This window comes from Protopterus annectens, chromosome 3.part1 (assembly GCF_019279795.1).
Source record: "Protopterus annectens isolate FY-2018-M chromosome 3.part1, PAN1.0, whole genome shotgun sequence".
Taxonomy (NCBI): Eukaryota; Metazoa; Chordata; order Ceratodontiformes; family Protopteridae; genus Protopterus; species Protopterus annectens.
Genome location: NC_056732.1, coordinates 1,492,139,944 through 1,492,167,916, shown reverse-complemented (window position 1 = coordinate 1,492,167,916; position 27,973 = coordinate 1,492,139,944). Strand labels below are relative to the sequence as shown.

General features: G+C 42.9%; 1 protein-coding gene and 1 pseudogene across 2 annotated transcripts in view; one reads left to right on the top strand and one right to left on the bottom strand.

The window, feature by feature from the left end:
• PLCD1 (phospholipase C delta 1) overlaps window positions 1-27,973 on the bottom strand; it is a 1,599,641-nt gene that overhangs the window by 904,362 nt on the left and 667,306 nt on the right. The window lies entirely within an intron of this gene.
• On the top strand, window positions 4,664-4,786 carry LOC122799020 (annotated as a pseudogene).

Genomic DNA, 27,973 nt, shown 5'->3' with positions numbered 1-27,973 from the left:
CTGTTTCACATGAAGTGGCAGTCTATTTCAAAGAAGCAGCAGTCACTGGGAGACAAATCTGTTCCTCCCGCACATCCTTTTCAAGTTGCAGACCATATTTAGGTCCCTGGAATGGGTGGCTCTAGTCCTGTTTAATTTAAGAATGTGCAGCAAATTTATTAGGCTTAGGTCGGAGATTGCTCTGTAAGCCAGGCATAAGTCTACCCCAAGAAGTCTATACGATATTGAGCATAGTGACAGGGACTTTAGTCGGTCTGTGTAAGGAACTTGCTGGCATCCCTTGATTTTTTTTGTCAGAAACCTCTGAGGTCTCTCTAAATGCTGCAGGTGCTTTGTGCGGTATATGTCAAAAGGGGTGTTACACTCAATTATAGGCCCAATTAGTGCCGAGTACAGAGGTGTTATAACCTCCTTTGCTCTAGAGGTGATGCCTTTGCTAATCAAGTCTACCCTAAGAAGTCTATACGATATTGAGTATAGTGACAGGGACTTTAGTCGGTCTGTGTAAGGAACTTGCTGGCATCCCTTGATTTTTTTTGTCAGAAACCTCTGAGGTCTCTCTAAATGCTGCAGGTGCTTTGTACGGTATATGTCAAAAGGGGTGTTACACTCAATTATAGGCCCAATTAGTACCGAGTACAGAGGTGTTATAACCTCCTTTGCTCTAGAGGTGATGCCTTTGCTAATCAAGTGTACTACGTAGAAAGCCTTCCTTACTACAGTAGACACATGGTGGTCAAAGTTAAGGTTGCAGTCTACTTGTGATCCCAGATCCCTTACCAGTTCAGAGGTACATATAGTATTGTTCTTAACTTGATAGTGTGAAGGGACATAATTTTTACTGAAAGGAATGATGATGCATTTATTTGCATTTAGTTTGGGACCATGATTAAGACACCAGTCGTTGGTCTGCCTAAGACCCTCCTGAAGTATACTGACATCATTTGGGAATTTGATAATTGCATTCAGTTTGCAGTCGTCCGTAAACTTGGTCAGCCACAGCCCTTTCGTTTTGGCTTGAACTTCTGAGAAGTATATACCAAACAGCAGGGGGGCCAGCACTGTCCTTTGTGGCACCCCGCTGGTGACAGGTCTGCTGGGTTATGTACAGTCACCCACTTTGATAGCGTGTGATCAGTTTGTGAGCCAGTTGCCACCCAACTTACAACAAAGGGGTTTACATTCAGTTTGCTAAGTTTACTGGTAATGCCTGAGTGTGGGATTGTGTCGAAGGCCTTGGCCAAGTCGAGGTATGCTGTGTGCACAGATTTGCCCTTATCATTGGCCCTGTTCATATTTTCAAAGAAATCCTCTAGATTTAAGAGGCAGGTTCTGCCCTTAACAAAGACGAATTTGGTCGGATCCAGGGTCTGGAGATCACCTATGTGTTTATTTATGAGGTCCATAATAATACGTTCCATGGCCTTACAGATGAGGCTGGTCAGACGTATGGGTCTATAATTCCCAGGGCATGTTGCTAAGCCACCTTTGTGGAGGGGGATAACTGTTGCTGTTCTACATTCCACAGGAACATAGCCTGTGGTTAGATTGTGATTGAATAGGGTACTTAATGGTGATGCCAGTTCATGTTTTAATTTGTTTAGAAGACCGCCTGGGATGCAGTCTGGCCCCATAGAGGCTGTATTTATTGCCTTAATCAAGGCTTTACTGACCTACTCTTTGGATATGTAGGGTAGGAACAGTTAGGGGTAAGGTTTGCGATAAGCTTGGAGGGGAAAAGGGAGTGAAATTTTGGCCAAATCTGTCCACCAGCAGGATTGCTATGTCTGTGGGATCAGTGTGTGTGTGATATCATTAGTTACTAGTTCGGTACATGCGTGGGTCCTACCTTTTAGGCTGCGTACATAGCTGTAAAAGGCCTCATGGATATCCTTAGCTGTGACTGCTAAGTTTTTCTCAAAGATACACTTATAAGATTTGACACGTTGTCTTACTTGCCTCTTGAGGCTGAAGAGGGTGATTTTCCATTGTTGGGGCCAAGCCTTAGTTTTCTCAGACAGCAACCTTTGGCATTTGTTAAAAAGTTTGTTGATGCTGGATATCCACCAGGGTGGCTTGTTTTTACTTGGGGCTCTGGCTTTGATTCTCGCTGGATCAGCAGAGTCTATACACTTATAAAAGTGATTGTACATGGCTTTAGTGTAAGCTTTGGTGTAGTCACTACTTCCAGCTGGGGGTGGGGCTTGGGATGCTTTTATACCTTCCCCTAGGAGGGTGTAGTTTGCCTTGGTAAGTATTTTAGTATGACTTTACCCTTTGTAAGTTCTGGTGTTAGTGTCAGTTCAAAGATGACTGTTTTGTGGTCAGATTTAGCTAATGATGGTCTGACAGTTGTAGTGGTGCATCTGTTTGTCATGTTAGTGAGGACCAGATCTAGTATGTTTGCTCCTCTTGTTGGGGTTTGAGCAATTTGTTCCATGTCATTTGAATTAACAAATCAAGGAACTTTTGTGCTAGTGAGTTAGGGTTGTAGTAGGTTTCCCAGTTGATGGTGGGATAACTGAAATCTCCCATGACCAGATTGTTTGGCAATATTTCGATTGACTCCAGTTTGGTCAAGTAGTCTTCATGTGCATCATGATTCAGGGAGGGGGATCTTAACTAGCTATTACTTGAATGGTGGTCTTAACCCACAGTAATCTGAACTTGGATTAACTCCATGGAGTTGTCCTGTCTAACTATTCGGAAGGTGACTTAATCTCTAATATAGAAAGAAGCACCATCTCCTTTGGTTATCCATGTTCGTTTTGTGATCTGAAGTTATGGAAGACATTGTAACCTTGCAAGGTTGGGGTACTCTCTGAGGCCTTGAACCAAGTTTCTGTGACTGCACAAACATGTACATCCTCCAGTGATAGCAGTGCTTCCAGGGTGTGCAGTTTTTGGTTTAGGCTCCTAGCATTTAGCAGCATAACCTTTATTTTGTTATGACTGTCAATTTTTTACAAAGGTAATTTTGTTTTTGACACCTTGCCTAAAAAAGGCACTATGGGGGAGGCAAGAGCCTTTGTCAGCAGCCAAAAGCATAGTGGTGCCTGGTGCAAACCGTCTCTGGCAAAGCAATGAGATTTGTCAATCATGTCATCCCAGGCTGACAGAAACTCTGCATCCCTTTTGAATGATACCAAAACCTAAGCCAGTTATTGAAAGTGATCATTTTTTTATACTGTGGCATCATTCTAGGTAAGGGTAATATCCTGCTCAGGGCTAGGGATATACCTGCCTGGGACACATACTCAGAGAGCTCAAGTCATGTCTCTCTCTTCATATAGTCCCATGAGGTATGCCTCAGGTTGTTCACTCCAACATGCGCTATGACAGAGTGATAATGGTAGTTGTGCTAAGAAACAAGTGTTTGCATGATCTGATGAATCTTGGCACTGGACAGGCAGCTGACCCTGACTTTCTCCTTCTCTAACCTGGTGAGCGGGACATCCGTGTGTCTCACTATGCAGTCACCAATGACAAGAAAATTTGGTTTATGAGTGTTACGCCTTGAGGGCTTGGTACATGACAGACTGGTATTGCTATGTGTCTTGGGTGCTGTAGGAACTGCATTAGTTGTACCAGCCTTGTGTTTTGGAGGTCTCTGGTGTTTCAGTAAGCTTTTTGAGAGAACCTCCACATATGCTGATTATGTGTTGGATGTGTAATATGAGTATGAGTAGTGGTATTATGTGCATGACTAGGGGTGGGTGAGTCGACAACCTCTTCAGTTTTACTGTTTTGAGTGCTAGAAAGCAGGGATTTAAGATTCTTGGGTTAGATATATCTCTCGCACTCTGTTCTAGACTGAGTTACTAGAGGGTTGTCTGTGTACATGAGGCAGTTGCTACACTGCCTCAGCAGACCAAAGTCAATAAGGCTGGCAGGAGAAACAGGGGTAGTCCAACTGTCCATAATGCTAGGTTTGAAGAACAGTTATCACAAATGGGGTGCTTTCAGGATTGATCTAGGAGGTGATCTGTAGATGGGTATTTCTGACGGAGTTTTTGGCTGGTGGTTTAATAGGTCAAAATTCACTAGCAATACTTCTTAGACCAGAAATGTACGAAGGATGAGGACTACACTAATGTGCTATAGCTGTATCTAACGGAAAAATTGTTAAAATTATCTGTCCAGCTATGGTGCACAATTGTGCGGCAGTTCGCAGTGCACAAACAAGCAGAAAACTGCAAAAACTTGGTTAGGTTTAGAAAGGTCCCCAAGGATGTTAGCCTCCTAACAGTCTATGAATCTATGAATCCATGCTTAATCCTTGTCCATCAATAGACCAAATGCCTTAAAGGATAGGATGCTTGCAGTTAACTTGTACAGCAGATGTTAATAAAAAAAATATTTTTATTATTTTCTCATTACATAAGAATTCATCAAAATTGCACTTGGTGCAGAAACCAAAGGCTGAATGGTAAACTGAAATTCATCTAAATGTTATTGGAAAGTAATATGGGAACTTGTTCAGACTGAAAAAAAAATAACTTAGATAAAACTTTGAATAATGTTTAGATTTTCATGCAGGTTCTCAATGATTATTACAAAATACTCCAGCGTACTTAATGTTTATTGCTAGTAATGCTTTATCTACATCATGTTATAAGCACTTGCTACAACTTTAGCAGTTGTTAACAGACTAACCTTTTTATCACCAGGGAGGTTAATCCTTGCCTGTTTCTTCTTTGGGAGAAATGGAACATGATGATTTGGGCTAATGAGATTGTTATGTGGTTTATACAGTGCAGCAGCCTCTACACTAACCTTATCTGATTCAGTGTTGTTTTTTTTTTCTGTTATTAAAAATAGTCTGACTTTTTTTCATTTTATCAGGTATTGGTTTGTGTTACTTTTGCATGACTATTTTGTATTTTTGTAATTCTGAATTTAAATGTACCATAGGTTCATAGGTAGGTACTAGGCTATTGGCCCTAGGGTCTATATAAGCCTAGCCAAAAATGTACCCTGGCTTTCGCCACCCAAGAAAATTATTTTCCTGTGCCCCTGTCGAGCAGAGCCCTGGGCTGCATTTCCAATTTCCCATCCAATCATCAAGATTTTTCTTGAAGAGTGCTAATGAGGAGCTCTGTTTGACATAGGTAGGTAGTCTGTTCCAGAGTATGGGAAGTCTCTGGGACAGGAATCTATCCCTCCAGCATGTTATGTTTATTGTGGTGACAAGGTTTAGGTCCCTAGAGCGTGTAGCTCAGAGGGATTGGGATTTCTTTAAGTGGAGCATGTCCAACAGCTCTGGGTTTGACATAGCTTTGTATGTTAGGCAGAGATCGCCTCTGAGTAGGTGATATGCAACGGAGTTAAGCTGGAGTTTTTGAGACGGTCTGTGTAGGGCATCTGTTTGAGGCCAGTAATCGTCTTTGTGAGGTATTTCTGTGGCTTTTCCAGTAGTTGTAGATGTCTTGTGAGGAACATACCAAAAGGGGTGTTGTACTCTATAATGGGTCTAATGAGTGATGAGTAGAGGGGAACAATGACCTCTTTTTTTCCTGGATGAGAAACCGTTTGTGATGAGGCGAGCCACGTAGAAAGATTTCCTGACCACTGTGGCAATGTGATTATCAAAGGAGAGACTACTGTCCACCTGTGTCCCAAGGTCTCTTATCACATTTTCAGCATTAAGTAGACTACCAGCTATGTGGTAGTTCATGGGTACAGAGTTTTTACCAAAGGGGATGACAATACACTTTTTGGCATTGAGCTTCAGGCCATGGCTTTGATACCAGGCATCTGTCTCAGTGAGGCCCTTTTGTAGTATGTCCACATCATTAGGAGTTTCGATTATGGCTCCTAGTTTGCAGTCATCTGCAGACTTTGTTAGCCAAAGACCTTCTGCGTTACCCTATACTTAAGAGAAGTAGATACCAAACAGGAGAGGACCCAGACCAGTTTGTATTTCTTCTACAACAGATCTATTGTCTGATTTCATTATTTATTACAGTGCTGTAACACTTTTAAAAATTGTTACGTTAACAGAAATAGATAAGATTTCAGTATATATTAGCCTGACACAACACTTTCAAAAACTGTTATATTAACAGAACTGTGTTTTTACAGCCAGCATACCTAACCAATGCCTATCCACTCAGCAAAATGAATTGTAAATAAATACTTTTCTTTAATCGGGCAGGGGTTGGAAAAGAATGAATCCATATTTTTGTACTCACCTCCACATGTAATGTAATTTAGACATGTGATGACATGGGAAGACTCACAGAGTGACAGAATTAACTAACTACATATCTGCTTTGCAATTATCCTGTAAGTGAAAGTGAGAGTAAAATGCATTTATATCATCTACTGTAAGGACACACTTTCTTCTTGTTTTTTTTTTTCTGTGGACAAAAGTGCTGGACTCATCTTGGAATAATTCAGTGTGAGCCAATTTTTTGACTGGAGACATTCAGTTCAGTTTAAAATCAAGATTTACCTTTTCAGCTAGAATCAAAACAAAGATGATGGCAAGGAATCTGAAACATGTTTGGTTGTGAGCTACAAGGCTGTAGCTTGTTAGAAAAATCTCTGAAACCAGAGATTCAAAAACACATTACTTGCAAAGAAGGAAGACTTCATTAACAGCTATTTGCATATTTCTCAGTCTATCAGTGATTGTAGTGAAACCTATCAGCTCCTTTTCTGCTGTCCTTGCCATAATCACTGCAGATGTCTGATGCATCGTTACCAAGGCCAACCTTCAACCCCCCAGCACACACTCTCCCAACCATAGCTCTTATCTATCTCACACTTTACTTGCATATTTTGACTCTTATTTTTCATTTCTTCATAGATGATAAATTACTGCAGTCAGTCAATAATGCCTGATATGAAAGATTAATTCTTCTTCATCCATCCATCTATCCATCCATCCCTCCCTCCCTCCATCCATCATCACCCCTTTTTTCCTATCTTTGCACATGGAATTGGGGTGTCACTTCAAAACTGAGAATCATCTATTTTTGGCTTTGTCCAGAATTCTTGCAAAGGAGGTAGAGAGATATGCCTGTTAGAAATTGTGAAATATGTATAGAAAAACATATGAAACTCTACAGTCTGTCTTTATTGACTGATTGTAATATCTGTGACATATGGAGGTCATGTCAAAACTTCCAGACAAGATTGTGGGAGGACACCAGATGACACCAAGGAGTCACTGTTATTTTTCAGTAAATCCATCTGGATGTAAAACCTCATGTTTTATCAACTTTTAAAGTGGATTAAAGTAATACATTGAGTGACACCCATGTGTCATGTGATGTCATCTCCTACGGTTGTGTGGAAGACTTGAGATGGCCTTCTGATGGCACAGACAGTTACAATTTGTCAATAATGACAAACAATAGGGTCTCACATCCATCTATCCACAACCCTTTCTCTCATTTTGTAGATGGGATAGGGTACCGATATAAAAGTGACAATCATCTAGAGTCAGGGGGTGGATAGCCCTGCTGTTTTTGTTCTTCGATACCGCTCATGTGCATGCACATTCGCACCTACAGCCAATTTAGAATATCCATTCCACCTAATGCATGTCTTTGGAATATGGAAGGAAAGTGGAGCACCAGGAGAAAACCCATATGAGCAAAGGGGGGGACAGGCACACTTCATGCAGAAGGCATCCCAGCCGAGACTCAAATCAGGCAATCTCTTTCTCTGGCTTGACAATGCTATCCACCATGCCACAGTGCTGTCCTTCATATTCTTACTGTATATATTTCCACAATACCACAGTGCGGTCCTTCATATAATTACTGTATATATTTCCACCATGCCACAGTACTGTCCTTCATATTATTACTGTATATATTTCCACCATTCCACAGTGCTGTCCTTCATATTCTTACTGTATATATTTCCACGATGCCACAGTGCTGTCTTTCATATAATTACTGTATATATTTCCACCATGCCACAGTGCTGTCCTTCATAATATATTTCCACCATGCCACAGTGCTGTCCTTCATATTATTACTGTATATACTTCCACCATGCCACAGTGTTGTCCTTCATATTATTACTGTATATATTTCCACCATGCCACAGTACTGTCCTTCATATTATTATTACTGCATATATTTCCACCATGCCACAGTACTGTCCTTCATATTATTATTACTGTATATATTTCCACTATGCCACAGTGCTGTCCTTCATATTATTACTGTATATATTTCCTCCATGCCACAGTGCTGTCCTTCATATTATTACTGTATATATTTCCACCATGCCACAGTGCTGTCCTTTATATTATTACTGTATATATTTCCACCATGCCACAGTGCTGTCCTTCATATAATTACTGTATATATTTCCACCATGCCACAGTGCTGTCCTTCATATTACTACTGTATATATTTCCACCATGCCACAGTGCTGTCCTTCATATTACTATATATATTTCTACCATGCCACAGTGCTGTCCTTCATATTATTACTGTATATATTTCCACCATGCCACAGTGCTGTCCTTCATATTATTACTGTATATATTTCCACCATGCCACAGTGCTGTCCTTCATATTATTACTGAATATATTTCCAACATGCCACAGTGCTGTTCTTCATATTATTACTGTATATATTTATACCATGCCACAGTGCTGTCCTTCATATTATTACTGTATATATTTCCACCATGCCACAGTGCTGTCCTTCATATTACTACTGTATATATTTCCACCATGCCACAGTGCTGTCCTTCATATTGTTACTGTATATATTTCCACAATACCACAGTGCTGTCCTTCATATTATTACTGTATATATTTCCACCATGCCACAGTGCTGTCCTTCATATTATTACTGTATATATTTCCACCATGCCACAGTGCTGTCCTTCATATTCTTACTGTATATATTTCCACCATGCCACAGTGCTGTCCTTCATATTATTACTATATATATTTCTACCATGCCACAGTGCTGTCCTTCATATTATTACTGTATATATTTCCACCATGCCACAGTGCTGTCCTTCATATTCTTACTGTATATATTTCCACGATGCCACAGTGCTGTCCTTCATATTATTACTATATATATTTCTACCATGCCACATTGCTGTCCTTCATATTATTACTGTATATATTTCCACCATGCCACAGTGCTGTCCTTCATATTATTACTGTATATATTTCCACCATGCCACAGTGCTGTCCTTCATATTATTCCTGTATATATTTCCACCATGCCACAGTGCTGTCCTTCATATTATTACTGTATATATTTCCACCATGCCACAGTACTGTCCTTCATATTATTATTACTGCATATATTTCCACCATGCCACAGTACTGTCCTTCATATTATTATTACTGTATATATTTCCACTATGCCACAGTGCTGTCCTTCATATTATTACTGTATATATTTCCTCCATGCCACAGTGCTGTCCTTCATATTATTACTGTATATATTTCCACCATGCCACAGTGCTGTCCTTTATATTATTACTGTATATATTTCTACCATGCCACAGTGCTGTCCTTCATATAATTACTGTATATATTTCCACCATGCCACAGTGCTGTCCTTCACATTACTACTGTATATATTTCCACCATGCCACAGTGCTGTCCTTCATATTACTATATATATTTCTACCATGCCACAGTGCTATCCTTCATATTATTACTGTATATATTTCCACCATGCCACAGTGCTGTCCTTCATATTATTACTGTATATATTTCCACCATGCCACAGTGCTGTCCTTCATATTATTACTGCATATATTTCCAACATGCCACAGTGCTGTCCTTCATATTATTACTGTATATATTTCTACCATGCCACAGTGCTGTCCTTCATATTATTACTGTATATATTTCCACCATGCCACAGTGCTGTCCTTCATATTACTACTGTATATATTTCCACCATGCCACAGTGCTGTCCTTCATATTGTTACTGTATATATTTCCACAATACCACAGTGCTGTCCTTCATATTATTACTGTATATATTTCCACCATGCCACAGTGCTGTCCTTCATATTATTACTGTATATATTTCCACCATGCCACAGTGCTGTCCTTCATATTCTTACTGTATATATTTCCACCATGCCACAGTGCTGTCCTTCATATTATTACTATATATATTTCTACCATGCCACAGTGCTGTCCTTCATATTATTATTACTGCATATATTTCCACCATGCCACAGTACTGTCCTTCATATTATTATTACTGTATATATTTCCACTATGCCACAGTGCTGTCCTTCATATTATTACTGTATATATTTCCTCCATGCCACAGTGCTGTCCTTCATATTATTACTGTATATATTTCCACCATGCCACAGTGCTGTCCTTTATATTATTACTGTATATATTTCTACCATGCCACAGTGCTGTCCTTCATATAATTACTGTATATATTTCCACCATGCCACAGTGCTGTCCTTCACATTACTACTGTATATATTTCCACCATGCCACAGTGCTGTCCTTCATATTACCATATATATTTCTACCATGCCACAGTGCTGTCCTTCATATTATTACTGTATATATTTCCACCATGCCACAGTGCTGTCCTTCATATTATTACTGTATATATTTCCACCATGCCACAGTGCTGTCCTTCATATTATTACTGCATATATTTCCAACATGCCACAGTGCTGTCCTTCATATTATTACTGTATATATTTCTACCATGCCACAGTGCTGTCCTTCATATTATTACTGTATATATTTCCACCATGCCACAGTGCTGTCCTTCATATTACTACTGTATATATTTCCACCATGCCACAGTGCTGTCCTTCATATTGTTACTGTATATATTTCCACAATACCACAGTGCTGTCCTTCATATTATTACTGTATATATTTCCACCATGCCACAGTGCTGTCCTTCATATTATTACTGTATATATTTCCACCATGCCACAGTGCTGTCCTTCATATTCTTACTGTATATATTTCCACCATGCCACAGTGCTGTCCTTCATATTATTACTATATATATTTCTACCATGCCACAGTGCTGTCCTTCATATTATTACTGTATATATTTCCACCATGCCACAGTGCTGTCCTTCATATTCTTACTGTATATATTTCCACGATGCCACAGTGCTGTCCTTCATATTATTACTGTATATATTTCCACCATGCCACAGTGCTGTCCTTCATATTATTACTATATATATTTCTACCATGCCACAGTGCTGTCCTTCATATTATTACTGTATATATTTCCACCATGCCACAGTGCTGTCCTTCATATTCTTACTGTATATATTTCCACCATGCCACAGTGCTGTCCTTCATAATATTACTGTATATATTTCCACCATGCCACAGTGCTGTCCTTCATATTATTACTGTATATATTTCCACCATGCCACAGTGCTGTCCTTCATATTATTACTGTATATATTTCCACCATGCCACAGTGCTGTCCTTCATATTATTACTGTATATATTTCCACCATGCCAAAGTGCTGTCCTTCAAATTATTACTGTATATATTTCCACCATGTCACAGTGCTGTCCCTCATATTATTACTGTAGATATTTCCACCATGCCACAATGCTGTCCTTCATATTATTACTGTATATGTTTCATGTTGGGTCTCAAGCAAAACTTTCAACTTCCAAGTGCAAGAAAGCCTTACAAAGCCCAAAATAATGGGTCTACAACGGTTCAAAGTTAGAGACAGATATTATATGTTTATCTTAGAAAGATAGTAGAATAACAAGTTATGCATTTGCATGCACTTTCTGAATGACATGACATGTTTAACCCACATGTTTGTAGTTATTTACTTCAATCCACAATGATTTGCCAGAAACCAAAAATTTATAAAGAAGAAATATATGAATACAAAATCCCGACATAATGCAAATTTCTCTACAATTTAGAGGTATTTTCACAGGACATTGGCAAATATTATGATCAGTCTTTGTCCATCAACAGCACTAAAGCCTAAAGGAAATGATGCTTAGAGTTAATTTGTTCAACAGATGACACTAACATTATTTTGGTTATTTTCTTACTAATCTAAGATACCCTCAAAACTCCACTTGCATGGAGAAACCTATATCTGAAAGGTAAATTGAAATTTATGTAAATGCTAACACAAAGTAATATGGGAACTTGTTCAGAACAGCAAAAGTATAACTTAGATAAAACTTTCATGAATGTTTAGATTTTCATGCTGGTTCCCAATGATTGTTAGAAGATACTTCACATACTTAATGTTTGTTGCTAGGAATTTTTTTTGTTCACGGTCCATAAAACACAAACACCCTAAGACATTTGATGACCTTTATTGTAATGAAAATGAATAACAAACATCAAACTTTATTGAGGCACACATAATTCAACATTGCAACAAATAAGATAGTAAACATAAAGGTAGTGCACCCGCTCACCCTGGATAAGATGTGTCCCCCACTTGTTCACTTATCTTAGTAATCATGAAGGCAGTGGCCCCGCTCACCTTAATATCATCATCAATTCCATATTTCCATTCTAATTCACCTACCATCAAATCACCATCTCAATTCCAAATATCCTACTGAGGGGGACAGAAGAGGGTCAAGCCTGACCCTCTTCCCTGCCCTTCAAGCTATCACAAAAATTGGAGGGCTGGGAGGGCAACAAGACCACACCAGAATGTGCTTACTCATACCAATTTCTCCTACAAAAACCCTTTAAGACCCACCCCTTAGCCTTACCTCACTTCATCCCTCAGCTCCCACCTTAATTAACTCTTTCCTACCCACTCCCTACCCACAGAGACCTAACCTATCACCCTACTTACAGCCCCTCCCACTTTACTCATCCAAGGTTGTCTCGTGACAAATTTGTCTGTTGCAAACTTCACTTGTCACAGTCCTAATAAAACACAAATGCCCAAAGACATTTGATGACCTTTATTGTAATGAAAATGAATAACACACATCAAACTTTACTGAGGCACACAGAATCCAACATTGCAACAAATAAGATAGTAAACATAATGGCAGCACACCCGCTCACCCTGGATAAGCAGTGTCACCCACTTGTTCACTTATCCTAGTAATCATGAAGGCAGCATCCCTGCTCACCTTAATATCATCATCAATTCCATATTTCATTCCAAGTCACAGTAATCCTGAAGGCAGCATCCTCGCTCACCTTAATATCATCAATTCCATATTTCATTCCAAGTCATAGTAATCCTGAAGGCAGCATCCTCGCTCACCTTAATATCATCATCAATTCCATATTTCGTTCCAAGTCATAGTAATCCTGAAGGCAGCATCCTCGCTCACCTTAATATCATCATCAATTCCATATTTCATTCCAAGTCAGAGTAATCCTGAAGGCAGTGCCTTCGCTCACCTTAATATCATCATTAATTCCATATTTCATTCCAAGTCATAGTAATCCTGAAGGCAACATCCCCGCTCACCTGAATATCTTCATCAATTCTATATTTCCATTCCAAGTCATAGTAATCTTGAAGGCAGCATCCCCGCTCACCTTAATATCATCATCAATTCCATATATCCACTCCAATTCACCCACCATCAAATCACCATCTCAATTCCAAATATCCTACTGAGGGGGACAGAAGAGTGTCAAGCCTGACCCTCTTCTCCACCCACCAGCCCAAAGGGCTGTTCCCCCTCAGACCATTCTACCTTCCAATAGATCCTCCACCTTCAAACCAGTTAAGGTTAAATAAATCCAGCCCAAACTCATTGAAATGAACTCCGTCTGACCTGTACCATACAGGATCCCCGCTTTTAAACTCCACATGCCACATCGTATGCACCCCAACTTCCTTCAAGTATTTTATCAACGTAAAATTAACATACAACCGAGCTCTCTCCACAGTTACCAAAGTCCTTGCCCCACTCCACACCAGCCAGGAAATAATCTCAAACCATCTTAAAACCCATGGATGGATACATCCTCATCAATGCTAACACAGCCTCACAAATGTGATAAACAACCCCAAAATTCATTCCGTTGCATCTAATTACACTCCTAGCTGCCCAAAAGATGAAAGAATGACCTAAGATGATGATCCTTCTAACAGCAACAACTAACTACCAATTACCTGTAACCTAATTGCGCACCACTCCACCAACCTGAACTTCCATCCCATCAGAATCCATTACCTTAGAATCCACTTCCTTCAAGCCAGTAGCTACCGCCCACCTAGTGTTCACCCAGATATGACCACATCACTCCTCTCTGTAGCAACTCAGACATCTGGTACCAACATGCTTCCCCCATCTGGGACCTTGCTGAGTAACACCACGTCAACTCGAATGCCCATCACCACACAACCACCTACACATGGACAAAAGCAAAATGCATTAGCGAGTATACCAACTTTACCCATGTGGTACACATTATGGCAGTGGAGTACCACATCTTTGTAATGAAAAGAAAAACAGTCAGTTCAATGAAAATTTTAAACCATTCCATACCCTGGCAGTAGAGTAAATCATGGACCCTGCTGTGACATCTAAGAAAAAATAGAGGCTTACCTAACATCCCTCCCATAACCTTACCGCTCCTTCCACAGAATTCAGAATATACTCTGCTGCAATTATTTAAAAAAAAAGTAAAGTGAAGAAAAAAAAAATCCCTCTGCCTGTGAAAACTGCGATCCTGGCTAGAACCATAGTCATAACATTCATCACTACCTTTACCCCCCATGGTACCTATACTATTATTAAGGCAGTAAAACATTATATACTTCTGGTGAACTTCCTAACATACCTTGACTAAGCCCTCTATTTCCCACACAGCCAAGCCCCCGTATACAAAGTATCCAAACACATGCAGACAGTGCTTCCTAAAACCCTACTTACGAAATTCCCTCAAGCATAAATGAAATGACTCTTGAGAAACTCCCTCTCAACCTTAACCTAGTATATAACACTACTAATACCTACTTGAAGGACAGATTTGTCACTCAAAAATACCATGCCTTATGAACAATTACCATTTCCTATCACCAGAGCACCTCATGGCCCTCTACCAACACTGTAAGGTAAGTAGGTAACTGTACCCTAGAGTTCCACCCCATTCTGACATGCCTAACTGCATACTTACCAAATAAAATTACCTGAAACTTCCTTACCCACTAATCCAGCAGTCAAAACAATTCCATCGTAGCTACATCCCCTACTTTTCCATTGGTGCCTGCCGACAGTCCCCTTCTTGCAATCTCACTGTGTGCTGCTTCAGCGGCCTAAAAATTCCATCGCGCTAGAGATCTCTGAATGGCCTCATGACTGCCGACCAAATTTGGCAAATGCACTGTATGGATCAATTTGAATTCAACAGGTACTAAACAACAACTCTACGCACTCATCTACCCAAGTTAACCTAATAACAGAGTACCCATGCCTGTGGTAGAAGTTAAAACTTAGGCAGTTTGTATGTACCAGCAATAACCTTACGGTGCTTAAAACAGGTAAAACACCTCTTGAGGGAGAACCTCATCAGCCCTAAATTTCACAAATCCAACTCCTTCATCCCTACCAGCTCTGCGACCCCCTCCCATTACAACTGGTAATCCAACCATTAACTAGTTTCTACGGAGCAACACGCTATACCTATGCCCAACTCCTAATACTGGCAGTAACTAAGAAAAATAGCAATGTTCTGTCTCGGCAAACTTAAGCGAAACCTGTAAAGTATGTACGACCACAAAAAATATATATATTTGTTCGAAGTATGTACGGCAGCATAACCTTTGCATACAGCAGGCAATTAAAACGCAGCCTATCTCTAAAAAAATCTCAAACAGAGCCCTGTCAGGCCTTCCCACTTCAGCATAGCCAAACCCAACCTCCCAGCTCCCCATGTATCTGCAAACTACCCGCATACCTGCTGTGCTCCTTTAAAGTGTACCACTCTGAAAGTCATACGTAAGTAACCACTTCCTATGAGTCTAAAGAGCCACTCAATAGTACCCATGACACGCACTGTAAAGCCCACATGTAGCATTAAATAGCACCTGCTGAAGAAACAGATTAGTCTCCTAGAAAATACCACAACTCCCCCCCCCACCTTCATATAAACCTCACTTGTCCTCTTCTAAACTATTGGAACAACTAACTGGTTAATAGTAAATTCAGCCCAGGGGTTCTCCCCATGCCCCCTTTGGACTAGGGCATGGGGTATCAGATGCTGTCCTTGAAATAAATCTTGGCTAACTTGCCAAGCCTTAAAGCATTAGTCTAGGGTTTTTTTTTTTTTTTGAGCATCCTTGTTAAAATTGTTAGTAACCCATAAAAAGTGAGCCACCTTTACCTAATTGCTCCACATTACATTATAGTTGATCACATTCCAATGAAATGCACCACCTTTGTTCAGCCAGCTCTGGATCACCTTGGGCTCTACTGCCGCTGGGCTGTACTTCTCTGTTGCCTTCTCTGCAAAGGAATAGAAGCTTTTTTTTTGCAGATCCCCACCTATGAAAGAAAGAAACCCTGTAAATTTTCAGCCCACAGTGAACCAAAAATTTTAATGACAACATTAAATACTGTCCGAGGCCTACCATATTTATCAACTGCCCAGCCACCAGATTAACCCACAGCCTCCATCCCAAAGAGACTGGAAGCTTGGCCACTTCCCCTTTGAGTTACTTTGCTCTACAATCCTCTTTAACACAACCTGCACACAACAGTGACCATTAAAATACCTAAACACAAGTCAATTACCCCCATAACAGACCCATACCTCTCAGGTGTACCACATCCCAGGGAATGAAAATGGGTCAAAAGCCAGAAAATAGGGACCAATTAAATAATATTTTAATATTGCTCTTACAAACATTGCGTTTGCATGAATGAAGTATGCATCCCCATGTACGCCAGTTCCCTACTTCCATTTGCAAAGGGCTGACCCTAATTACCAGAAACCTCCACGAAAACAGACCACACATATAAAAGTAGGTCACAGATCTGACACGTCATGATGTAATCCTTCAAACATCCACAGTAATATCTCCCTCCCCCCAAATCACCCATTAAGCCAACACCCTAGATGCAACAACCACCTCAGTGAGCCACCGCCCATGCAAAACTGCTGACCTGAACCTCCGGTCGGATCAGCTGCAACAGTGAAAGTAATAATAATAAGACAACACATATGCTCATAACATTATCCCCATACAACAACTTTTCCCCAACAATCATTACTTTGCCGAAACTGATAACGTGCCATCAAACAGCAAATACTCTCAACCTCAAACTATACGGTTTCCATACCTCTGTAGGTTGTAAAATCACTGCAGGAGACATGAAGTCTGAAACCAAAATGAGTACCTTAAACAAATCACTCTGGGCTCACCTAACCACCAAAAGTAGGAGATCCTACCAATACCAGCCCCGAAACAGCCCCGATGGAAGATCACGAACAATCGGACCAGCAAACAGCAACGTCCCCAAGGAATCCATCTCTCTCAACAACCAGCTCATCAGTTCAAGCAACTCCACCACAGCTGCCCTACTTACTGTCCACTCCACCTAGACTTTAAGCTCGCATCCCCACAGCATGTTTAAGACAAATAAGGTACTTCCCCTTTTAGGATAAGGAGCGTGGCATGCCTGTGCTCCTGCACCACGCATGCCTGGAGGGTACAGTTCATCTACCTACTTACAGCCCACAAAACCATTCGTGGCTTGGTTGTGAAGCCAGCAAGAAAAGTACTCTGCATGTATAGGCTGCTGTAGCCCGCAAAATCACTCAGACCCATCAGAGAGCTACCCTAGAGCAAAGAAGCCGAAATAAAAGCTTTTCCAAAAGAAACTGAGGGCTGTACATGAGAGAGTTGGAAGGAGGAAAGCTAAAGCAAAATATTTTCAAGCATTATCTGTTAGGCAGTGTTTTATCCTGTAGAGGGTACCAATTTTGATGATATATATATATATATATATATATATATATATATATATATATATATATATATATAATTAAATCTATTACATGGCAGCCAAATTTCAGTTCTCATCAATTCTTACCCTAGTAGCTTAGTGTGGAATGCGCACTGACATGCATGCACACCTTCATGGCCAGCCCAATGGCTCCTAACTACGCCTGCCATAAGCACCAACGAGCAAAACCAGCCACACAAAATAGAAAAGCCACCTAGCTGTAATTTAACCTGAATAGCCTCATATTATACTATTTGTGTTTTTTTTTTTTTTAATTTATTAAATATAGTCGTGGTCCGTGGATGCACAGACACCATCAATGGCACCATAAAAGCCCGTGAAGCACCACCACCACCACCAGGGAGTTCATGAGACCACCAAACCCGCAGCAACAAACCAAACCGATTGGACCACACTCAGAAAACCAAACACAAGCCAATGACAACCCCAAGGCAATTCTTAAACTCCCAACCAGCCAAGTTTCAGCACAAAGGCACAGCTAAGTGCAATAACAATCCTTTCCACCCTGCGACTAACCGCTAACCACCACGTAAACAAACAACAAGCAAAGAACCATTATGGAAGGAATCCAAAAGCACCAAAATGTTTCCCCTCTCAAACTAAAGAATCTGCAACCTTCTCCTACAGCAGTCTTCAAAGGATGACAAGAGCATGCACACCTTCAAAACCAAACCCTTACAAATTAGACTCACTGCAAAACAACAGTCCCCATTACTTCCGTGTGTACAGCATGTGGGACATGACATGAAGCTATATGGCCAAGTGTTGTGAGCCATAGGGCAAGCACAGCATAAGCTGCCCACCATAGTAAATGAATCTGTGAGCACCGAGACTCCGCCTATCAGAAATAAGACCACGTACCACCCACTGACCCAGCAGTACAAATCCCCACACCCCCAAGCACGCTTGTCTCTCCCATGCAGTACCCAGCCCCACTAACAAAATCCTCATGCTTCAAAAAAAAAAAAAACAGCACATGCAGAAAACTCAAGCCATAGCCCAAAAGAAACTGTGCTCACCTCACTGTTTTATAACTACCCAAGGCCTACCTTACCCCACCTCAGGTCGTCAGGGACGTGATCCTGTTTTAACAAGACCACATCAAACTGTGCTTACTCATACCAATTTCCCCTACAAAAACCCTTTAAGACCCACCCCTTAGCCTTACCTCACTTCCTCTCTCAGCTCCCACCTTAATTAACTCTTTCCTACCCACTCCCTACCCACACAGACCTAACCTACCTATCACCCTACTTACAGCCCCCCTCACTTTACTCATCCAAGATCGTCCCGTGACAAATTTGCCTGTTCCAAACTTCACTTCCCCGTATTAAATAGCACTTGCTAGAAAGAACTCTATTAGTTGTGAGAAAACTAATCTAGTGATTGCCATTGAAGTTAATCAGTGCTTGTTTTTCCTTTGGGTAAAGTGGAATATGATGATTTGGATTAAGGGGTTATGATTAAATTATTCTGATTTGTAGAGTACAACTTATGTGGTTCATACTTTTTTCTGTTATTAAAAAGAGACTAACGTAGAGTAGCATACAGTTATTTAATTTAGTGAATATACTTTGTTTTCTGTTTGCAGCTACATTTCACAAGTATTCATTTGCAGGTGGCCAATCATGCCAATCAGTGCTTTAATGGTCATTTGTACCATATGCACATCACCCTTATTCTTAAAGATAGGTACCAAAACACTTTTTCTCCACTCCTCAGGCATCCTCTGACTTTCCAAAATTTCATTAAACAATCTGGTTAAAAATTCCACTGCCATTTCTCCTAAGCACCTTCATGCTTCCACTGGTATGTCATCTGGGCCAACAGCCTTTCCATTCTTCATCCTCTTCATAGCTGTCCTTACTTCCTCCTTGCTAATCTGTTTCACTTCCTGATTCACTATCCCCACATCATCCAACCTTCTCTCTCTCTCTCATTCTCTTCATTCATCAGCCCCTCAAAGTACTCTTTCCATCTACTCAACACACTCTCCTTGCTTGTGAGTACGTTTCCCTCACTATCCTTTATCACCCTTACCTGCTGCACATCTTTCCCAGCTCTATCCCTCTGTCTAGCCAATTGGTACAGGTCCTTTTCTCCCTCATTAGTGTCCAACCTCTCATATAACTCTCCATATGTCTTATCCTTAGCCTTCGCCATGTCTCTCTTTGCCATGCGCCTCATCTCCTTATACTCATGTCTGCTTTCTTCATCACTTTGACAATCCCACTTCTTCTTCACCAGCCTCTTCCTCTGTATACTCTCCTGTACTTCCTCATTCCACCACCAGGTCTCCTTGTCCTCCTTCCTATGTCCAGATGTCACATCAAGCACCTTTCTAGCAGTCTCCCTTACTAGCTCTGCTGTAGTTACCCAGCTATTCGGTAACTCTTCACTGCCTCCCAGTGCCTGTCTTAACTCTTCCCTGAATTCCACCTCGCAATCACCCTTTTTTAACTTCCACCATTTAATCCTTGGAACTGCTTTCACACTCCTCCTCCTATATTTCATGCTGGTTCTCATGAAAAACATTCATCCTGCTGGTGCAAGAAAGCTAGAGAAAGACAAATAATGGGGTACACAGGTTCAAAGTTAGAGACAAATATTATATGCTGATCTTATAGGTTCATAGGTTCATACTAGGCTATCTGCCCTGGGGCAATTATAAGCCTAGCCCGATTCTGTATGGCTTACGCCACCCCTTGATTTGAGTATACTGTGCTCTTTTTAAAGTTTAGTTTACTGTGCCTCTGTCTAATAGTGACACGGGAGTAATCCCTGGGACAAACCTACGATCCCCCATCCACCTATCGAGATTATTCTTGAAGAGATTCAGTGAGGTGCTCTGCCTCACATGAACTGGAATTCTATTCCAGAGCGAAGGGAGCCTCTGGGTTATGAACCTGTCCCTCCAGCAAGTTCTATTTATTTCTGTGCTGAGGTTCAAGTCCCTCGAGCGTGTGGCTCTAAGGGATTTAGATTTACTGAGGTGGAGCATGTCCATTAATTCTGGATTTGACATAGCTTTGTATGTCAGGCATAGATCGCCTCTAAGGAGGTGGTATGCAACTGAGTAGAGCTGGAGTTTTTTTAACCGAGCAGCATATGGCATCTGTTTGAGACCCTTGACCCTCTTGGTGAGATACTTTTGGGGTCTTTCTAATTGCTGCAGGTGTCGGGTAAGGTACATCCAAAAATGGGCATTGTATTCTATGATGGGCCTGATGAGGGATGAATAAAGGGGCACGATTACCTCTCTTGATCTAGATGTGAAACCCTTCATGATGAGGTGGGCTATGTAGAAGGTCTTTCTAACCACTTTGGCAATGTGGTTTTCAAAGGAGAGATTGCTATCAACTTGGGTCCCCAGGTCCCTAATAACTTTCTCTGTACTTAATGGGTTTCCGCCTATGTGGTAATTTGTGGGCACATTGTTTTTGCCAAAGGGTATGACTATACATTTTCTGGCATTTAGCTCTCTGTGAGACCTTTTTGAAGGATGTTTGTGTCAGCTGGAGAGCCGATTATGGCGCCCAGTTTGCAGTCATCTGCGAACTTGGTGAGCCATAGTCCTCCCACGTTTGCCTGTACCTCGGAAAAGTATATACCGAACAAGAGTGGCCAAAGGACAGAACCCTGTGGGACGCCACTTGTGACCGGTTTCGAGTCTGACATGGCTCCAGCAACTCTCACTCTGTGGGTTCTGTCTTTCAGCCAGTTTGCGACCCATCTTGTGACATAGGGGTTTATATTTAAGCTGGATAGCTTATCTATGATGCCCGAGTGGGGTATTGTGTCAAATGCCTTTGCAAGGTCCAGATAGGCTGTGTAGACTACCTTCCCTTCATCTATGGCTTTGGTGACTGTTTCGAAGAAGTCAACCAGGTTCAAAAGGCAGGGAAACTTGGTGGAATAACAAGTTTTGCATTAGAATGCAGTTTTGAATTACATGAAGTATTTAACTCACATATTTGTAGTCATTGGTTTACATTAATCAGTAATGATTTGCCAGAAAACCAAAAATTTTACAAGGAAGAAAAAAAAACGAGTAAAAAAATCAGGGCAAAATGCAAAATTCTGTATAGTTTAGATGTATCGACTCAGCACATTGGCAAATATCATGACTGGTCCTCATCTAGCAATAGTACTAATGCCTAAAAGGAAGGGATGCTTGGAGTTTACTTGCACAGTTGATAATACTAACCTTACATTTCTTATTTTGTTACTAATTTAAAAATCCCTCAAAATTGCACTTGCATGCAGAAACCTAAAACTGAAAGCTAAACTGAAATTTATGTAAATGCTAACATAAAGTAATATGTTAACTGGTTCACACCAGGAAAATAATAATTTAAATAAAAATTTCATGAATGTTTAGACTTTCATGCAGGTTCTCAGAAATTATTACAAAATATTCCAGCAAGCTTAATGTTTGTTGCTATTAATGCTGTCTCCCCATCACATGAAAAACACTTCCAAGAACTCTAGCAGTTGTATGCAGAAGAATCTTGATATGAAGTAGTTAACTTCATTTGTCCATCAATGTGTGGGTATCGGATCTATATCGGATCCGAGCCCGCAGCTTCAAACAGCTAAGATCCGAGCTCCAAGCTCCTCCCCCTTACCCATAATCCCCGCTAATCCTTCCTGCCCTCAGTTCTCATTTGCCGCGTCTCAGTCAGCAGCTTGATCGAGCTTCCAGGCATGGGTAGAACATATTTTGTGAGAAAAATCTTCCTTTTTCTTCTAACTGTTAAAAAATATTTGTGTGTGTGTTACCCGTAGTCTATTCGTATTATTAGTAACCTTTTGTAGTTAAACTTAACTGTATCTAGTTAGTCTGTCTTCTCCTCAGGCTGCACTATTTGTGCAGCCTTCAACCCCAGGGCTTTGAGGGACAGGAGGTCGAAGCTGGTCTTGGCGGGACTGTTGCCCCCAGATCCGACTTCGTCCTCTTCTCCCTCTGTGGTACCTGCTGCGGCCGAGGCAGTGCCACCCCCCATCCCTGCTCCCCTGGCCGGGACTCACCCTTCCACCACAGGCCAAGAGGAGAGGGAAGCTATGAGAGAGCGCAGAAAAGAGAAACACCACAAGCGGCGGGCCGAGTCTTCCTCCTCGGCCCCGCCGGCCAAGCAAGTGGCTTCTCCTAAGGCCTCCGGGCCTTCTCCTTCCTGGCTCCATTCACCCCATTTTTCTCTGGAGCCAGAGGAGGAGGAGACCCAGTCACCTTCGAGGTCATCGAGGCAGCACTCCCGTCCCACCTCGGTGGCCTCTTCTAGGTCAACTAGAAGCTTATCAGATGCAGACATGGACCGGATGATGCGTAGGTTCCTCCAGGCCCAGCTGCAGATGGGAGTGCTCCTGCCTCCCCCCCTCCGGGTGGGAGCTCGACCCCCTTTTTCACCCCGATAGCTCCTTCTCCAACCCACTTTCGGGGTTCAGAGTCTTCGGAGCCAAGTAATGTTGGAGCCGGGGGAGTGTCAGCTCCGATAGTACCTCGTGCTTCGGTGCCAACAGCACCCTCGAGTTTGTCGGGTCCCTTTTCGGATCTGAGCTCTCGGAGCCGAGAGGAGCTGAGCTTCGGATCCGGAGGTGTCAGTGTGTCTTCGGCTCCATCTTGGTTGGAGCATACTGGCCCTTCGGATCCGACTGCTTCGGCGCCGGCTCCGATCCACACATTGGATCCGAGGGGACTGCTCTTGGATCCCAGGGAGAGCAGCTCCCCTTCGGCGTTCGATGTTGTGGAGAGGGTTCTATCGAGGGGATTCAAGGCCCCAGGCTTCTGCTATGGCTCCACCCTGCACTCCATCTCAGAAGGACCTACCTTCCATCACCTGGCCCCAGGGACAGCCTGTGCCTACGTCCCAGATAGTTCCCTTGGAGGAACAAGATGTGGTTGGTGAGGCCTCTTTGGACAGCCCCCACCCCCCCCCCCGGGGAGGTTCCTCACAAACGTAAGTGCAAGAGGAGGCACTTGGACTCACCTGAGTCCTTGACAACAGATACAGATTTAGAGGAAGGGGAAGGTTCCCCAAGGTCACCCCCCCAAAGACGTCTCCTTCGGAGACATCATGGAAATGCTTCGAATTAGAGGGGGGGTGGTCTGCCCAAAAACCTTCCTCTGATGAGTGTGTGTTTCTGGAGGCATTTGACACAGGCCCATCTACCTCTTGGGTGTTCCCTCCCGCTGACCCCCTGGTAGACCTGATTACTACCAGGACATGGAAGGAGCCAGACACTGTGGAGCCCATTCCCAAGAGTCCTGATAAAATTCTTAGCCCCCCCTTCCAATAGGACATGCTGGAGCAAGGGTGCTCCTGTAGATGCCATGTTGGTGGCGGCTGCCACTAAAAAGGAACTGGCCCAGGAGAGTTCCTCGGTCCATCCTCCAGACAAGGAGTCTCGGACAATGGACCATTTGGGAAGCAGATGTTCGCTTCAGCCACCTTCTCGGTAAGGCCGCTGAATTATATGGCACACGTGATACGACTCCAGCGGGATCTCATCAAAGAATATGCTGGGTCGCCCCCAGAGTCCATGTCGGCAGAGGATAAGAAAGTATTCTCTACCCGAATGGCCACTCTCAAATCCATTTCTAACACCTCTATGCAGCTCCTCTCCCATACCACGGAAGGGGCCGCTAGAGCTAGCGGAGCGGGCATTGTCTTATGATGGCATGCTTGGCTCCGCCATTGTGATTTTGCGGAACCCTTCAAGGCGTCCTTCGGTAATGCCCCGTTTGACGGTTCTTCGCTCTTTGGCAAGACCGTACGCGACACACTGGTCCAGAGCAAGAAAGACGGGAAGACGTTGTCTGCCATCAGAGTCCGCTTCTCTGCTCCCCAGAGGTCCTTCACTAGGAACCAAAAGGGACAGAAGAACATTGGTTCCAGAAATCTCAACAGTCCCATTTCGCTCCGGACCCCTCGTCCTTCAGAGGCAGAGGAGGACAGGGTGGACGCCGGCCCAGAGGCAGAGGGGGACCGAAGAATTTCGGGTCGAGAGAACCCTTTTCTGATTGGCCTGCACAGCAACCCTGAAGGGTTACCCAACTGCTCCACTCTGGAGGCAGTCGGGGGGCGTTTCTCGAGGCACCTAGCAATGTGGGAGTCCATTACAACAGATCGCTGGGTGCTTCGGATCATATACAGAGGTTACAAGATTCCCTTTCTCAACCTTCCTCCCAAACCCCGGAGCCTCCCCGATGTCCCACCCAATCAAAGGAAGGCAGCAGCAGCAGAAATCCTTCAGCTGCTAGAAAAAAGAGCAATCCAGCACGTCCCCCCAGACAAATCCGGATCAGGCTTTTACTCCAGGTTCTTTTTGGTGCCAAAAAAGACGGGGGACCTAAGACCAATCCTCGATCTATCCTTCCTAAACCTGTCAGTGGCCAAAGAGAAGTTCCAGATGGTCACCATTCAATCCATTCTCCCACTCCTGCAGGAGAACGACTGGATGTGCTCCATAGACCTCAAGGACGCGTACTACCACATTCTGATGGACAGGCGATCCAGAAGGTTTCTCCGCTTCCGGCTAGGAGCCAGCCACTACCAGTTCAGGGTCCTTCCCTTTGGTCTCAACACAGCCCCCAGGGTGTTCACCAAAGTATTAGCAGTGGTAGCGGCCCACCTGAGACTTCAGGGAATACAGGTCTTTCCGTACCTAGACGACTGGCTCCTGTCCGACCCCACCAGGCATCTACTGTGCTCAGCCAGAAATTATTTCCTCCATCTGGCCTCCCGACTGGGAATCACAATCAATATCAAAAAATCTTCTCTCCAACCAACCCAGGTCTTAGACTTCATTGGAGCCAGATTGAACATGAACCTTTTGCAGGTTTTTTTGACTCCAGACCGACTTCGGACCCTGAAGCTCCACGTGCTAGCCCTTCTGAACTATCCGGCTCCTCCAGCGGAATTGGTCCTGAGGGCTCTAGGCTCCATGGTGGTGACTATCAATCTGCTACCCTTGGCGCGCCTGAACATGAGGGTACTGCAATGGACCCTACAGGTTCAGTGGTCCATCCTGCAAAATCTACTGAGTTCACCCATTCCCCTCAGCAGGGTTTGCAAGAAAGCCCTACTCTAGTGGCTCCAGTCTCCGGACCTCCAGAAAGGGCATCCTTTCTCTATGTCCCCCCCTCTAACCACAGTGACAACGGACGCTTCTCGCCTTGGGTGGGGGGGCACTGTATGGGCAGAACTGTCCAAGGCACATGGACCCAATCAGAGACCTTGTTGCACATCAATGTCCTAGAGATGAGAGCAGTGCTCCTTGCGTTGCAAGCACTCCAAGCCCTTCTTCCCTTGGGAACTATTGCAATTCAGACAGTCAACATGCCAGTCGTCTGGTATATCAACAAACAAGGGGAACCAGGTCCTACCCACTTTGTCGAGAGGCCATGAGAGTTTGGGAATGGGCGATCTCCACCAACCGCTTTCTCATAGCAATGCACATTCCGGGCCGGTCGAATATCTTGGCAGACAGGTTGAGTCGAACCATCCTTTCACCATACAAGTGGTCTCTGAACCCGAGAGTGGCGAAGCAAATCTTCCTCAAATGGGGTCAACCTTGCTGCGATCTCTTGACGCGTCTCCTTCGAACGCAAAGTGCAGTGACTACACTGACACCAGGGGAATCCCCCAGAGACACTCTGGTGCATGTTTGGCCATCCGGCCTACTTTATGCTTATCCTCATCTTCCCCTAATGCTGAAATTCTTGCAGAAAGCACGTCGGTTGGGTTGCAGAGTGATCCTCATAGCCCCATTCTGGCCTCGTCAAGCATGGTTCCCTTGCCTATGGTCTCACCTAGTGAACACCCCATGGGTTCTAGATCCCACACCGGATCTGATCTCTCACCCGCTAGGGTTGACAACCCCAAACCTGGACAATCTCAAGCTCACAGCTTGGCTGATCCTATTCCAGTGATAGCTAGGACTCCTGGTATCTCGTCATCTGATAAGGCTATTTTAGTAGCCGCTCATAAGCCTTCCACGAGAAAGGTTTATAATAGCAAATGGAAACTTTTTCAATTTGGGTGGAGCGCAGAATCTTAGATCCCTTTACAGCTCCATTACAGCAGTGCTAGAATTCTTATCAACCTTATTCGACCAGGGTGCTAGCTCCTCTACGGTCAAAGTCCAGTTAGATGCAATCTCCCACTATCATGTGGGAAGTGGTCTCGGCCCCCTGGTCTCTTCCAAATTATGTAAGACATTTTTAAAAGGCACCTTCCTCTTGAGACCTCCTGTTAAAGATCCAGTTCCTCCATGGGATTTAACTCTTGTTCTCCAATCTCTGACAACTCCTCCGTTCGAGCCAGCAGCTTCGGTGGACCTAAAATTCTTATCCTGGAAGACGGCTTTTCTTATTGCCATCACTTCAGCCAGAAGGGTTTTGGAACTTCAAGCCCTTTGCGCCAAACCGCCATACTTGTTTTTTCATAAAGATAGAGTTTCCCTCAGGACCAATCCTTCCTTTTTGCCCAAGGTCGCGTCAGAACCCAACATCAACCAATCCATTAATTTACCAGTATTCTTTCCAAATTACCAGAACAAAGGTGAATATAAGTTACATTCCCTGGACGTACACAGGCAATTAAGATTTTATCTGCACAGGACCGCTGGTCACAGGAAATCGGACCAACTCTTTGTATCCTTTGCGAAACCCTCTTTGGGAAAACCAGTATCGAAAGTTACATTGTCCAGATGGATTTCCCAATGTATCCTACTAGCATATCAAAGTTCTGGTCGACCCGAACCTGAAGGAATCCACGCTCATTCTACTCGTTCAATTTCCACCTCTGCTGCTTTTTGGTTCAGAGTTTCCTTGGATGACATTTGTTCAGCAGCCACTTGGGCTTCATCTCATATGTTCATTAACCATTACAAGTTGGACATAATTTCCAGAGGGAGAGCATCCTTCGGCTCTGCAGTGCTCCGGAATATCCTTCCATGAGGACCTCCCAAGGTTTGTGTAGCTGGGGACTCTGTCCCACAGGTTGATGGACAAATGA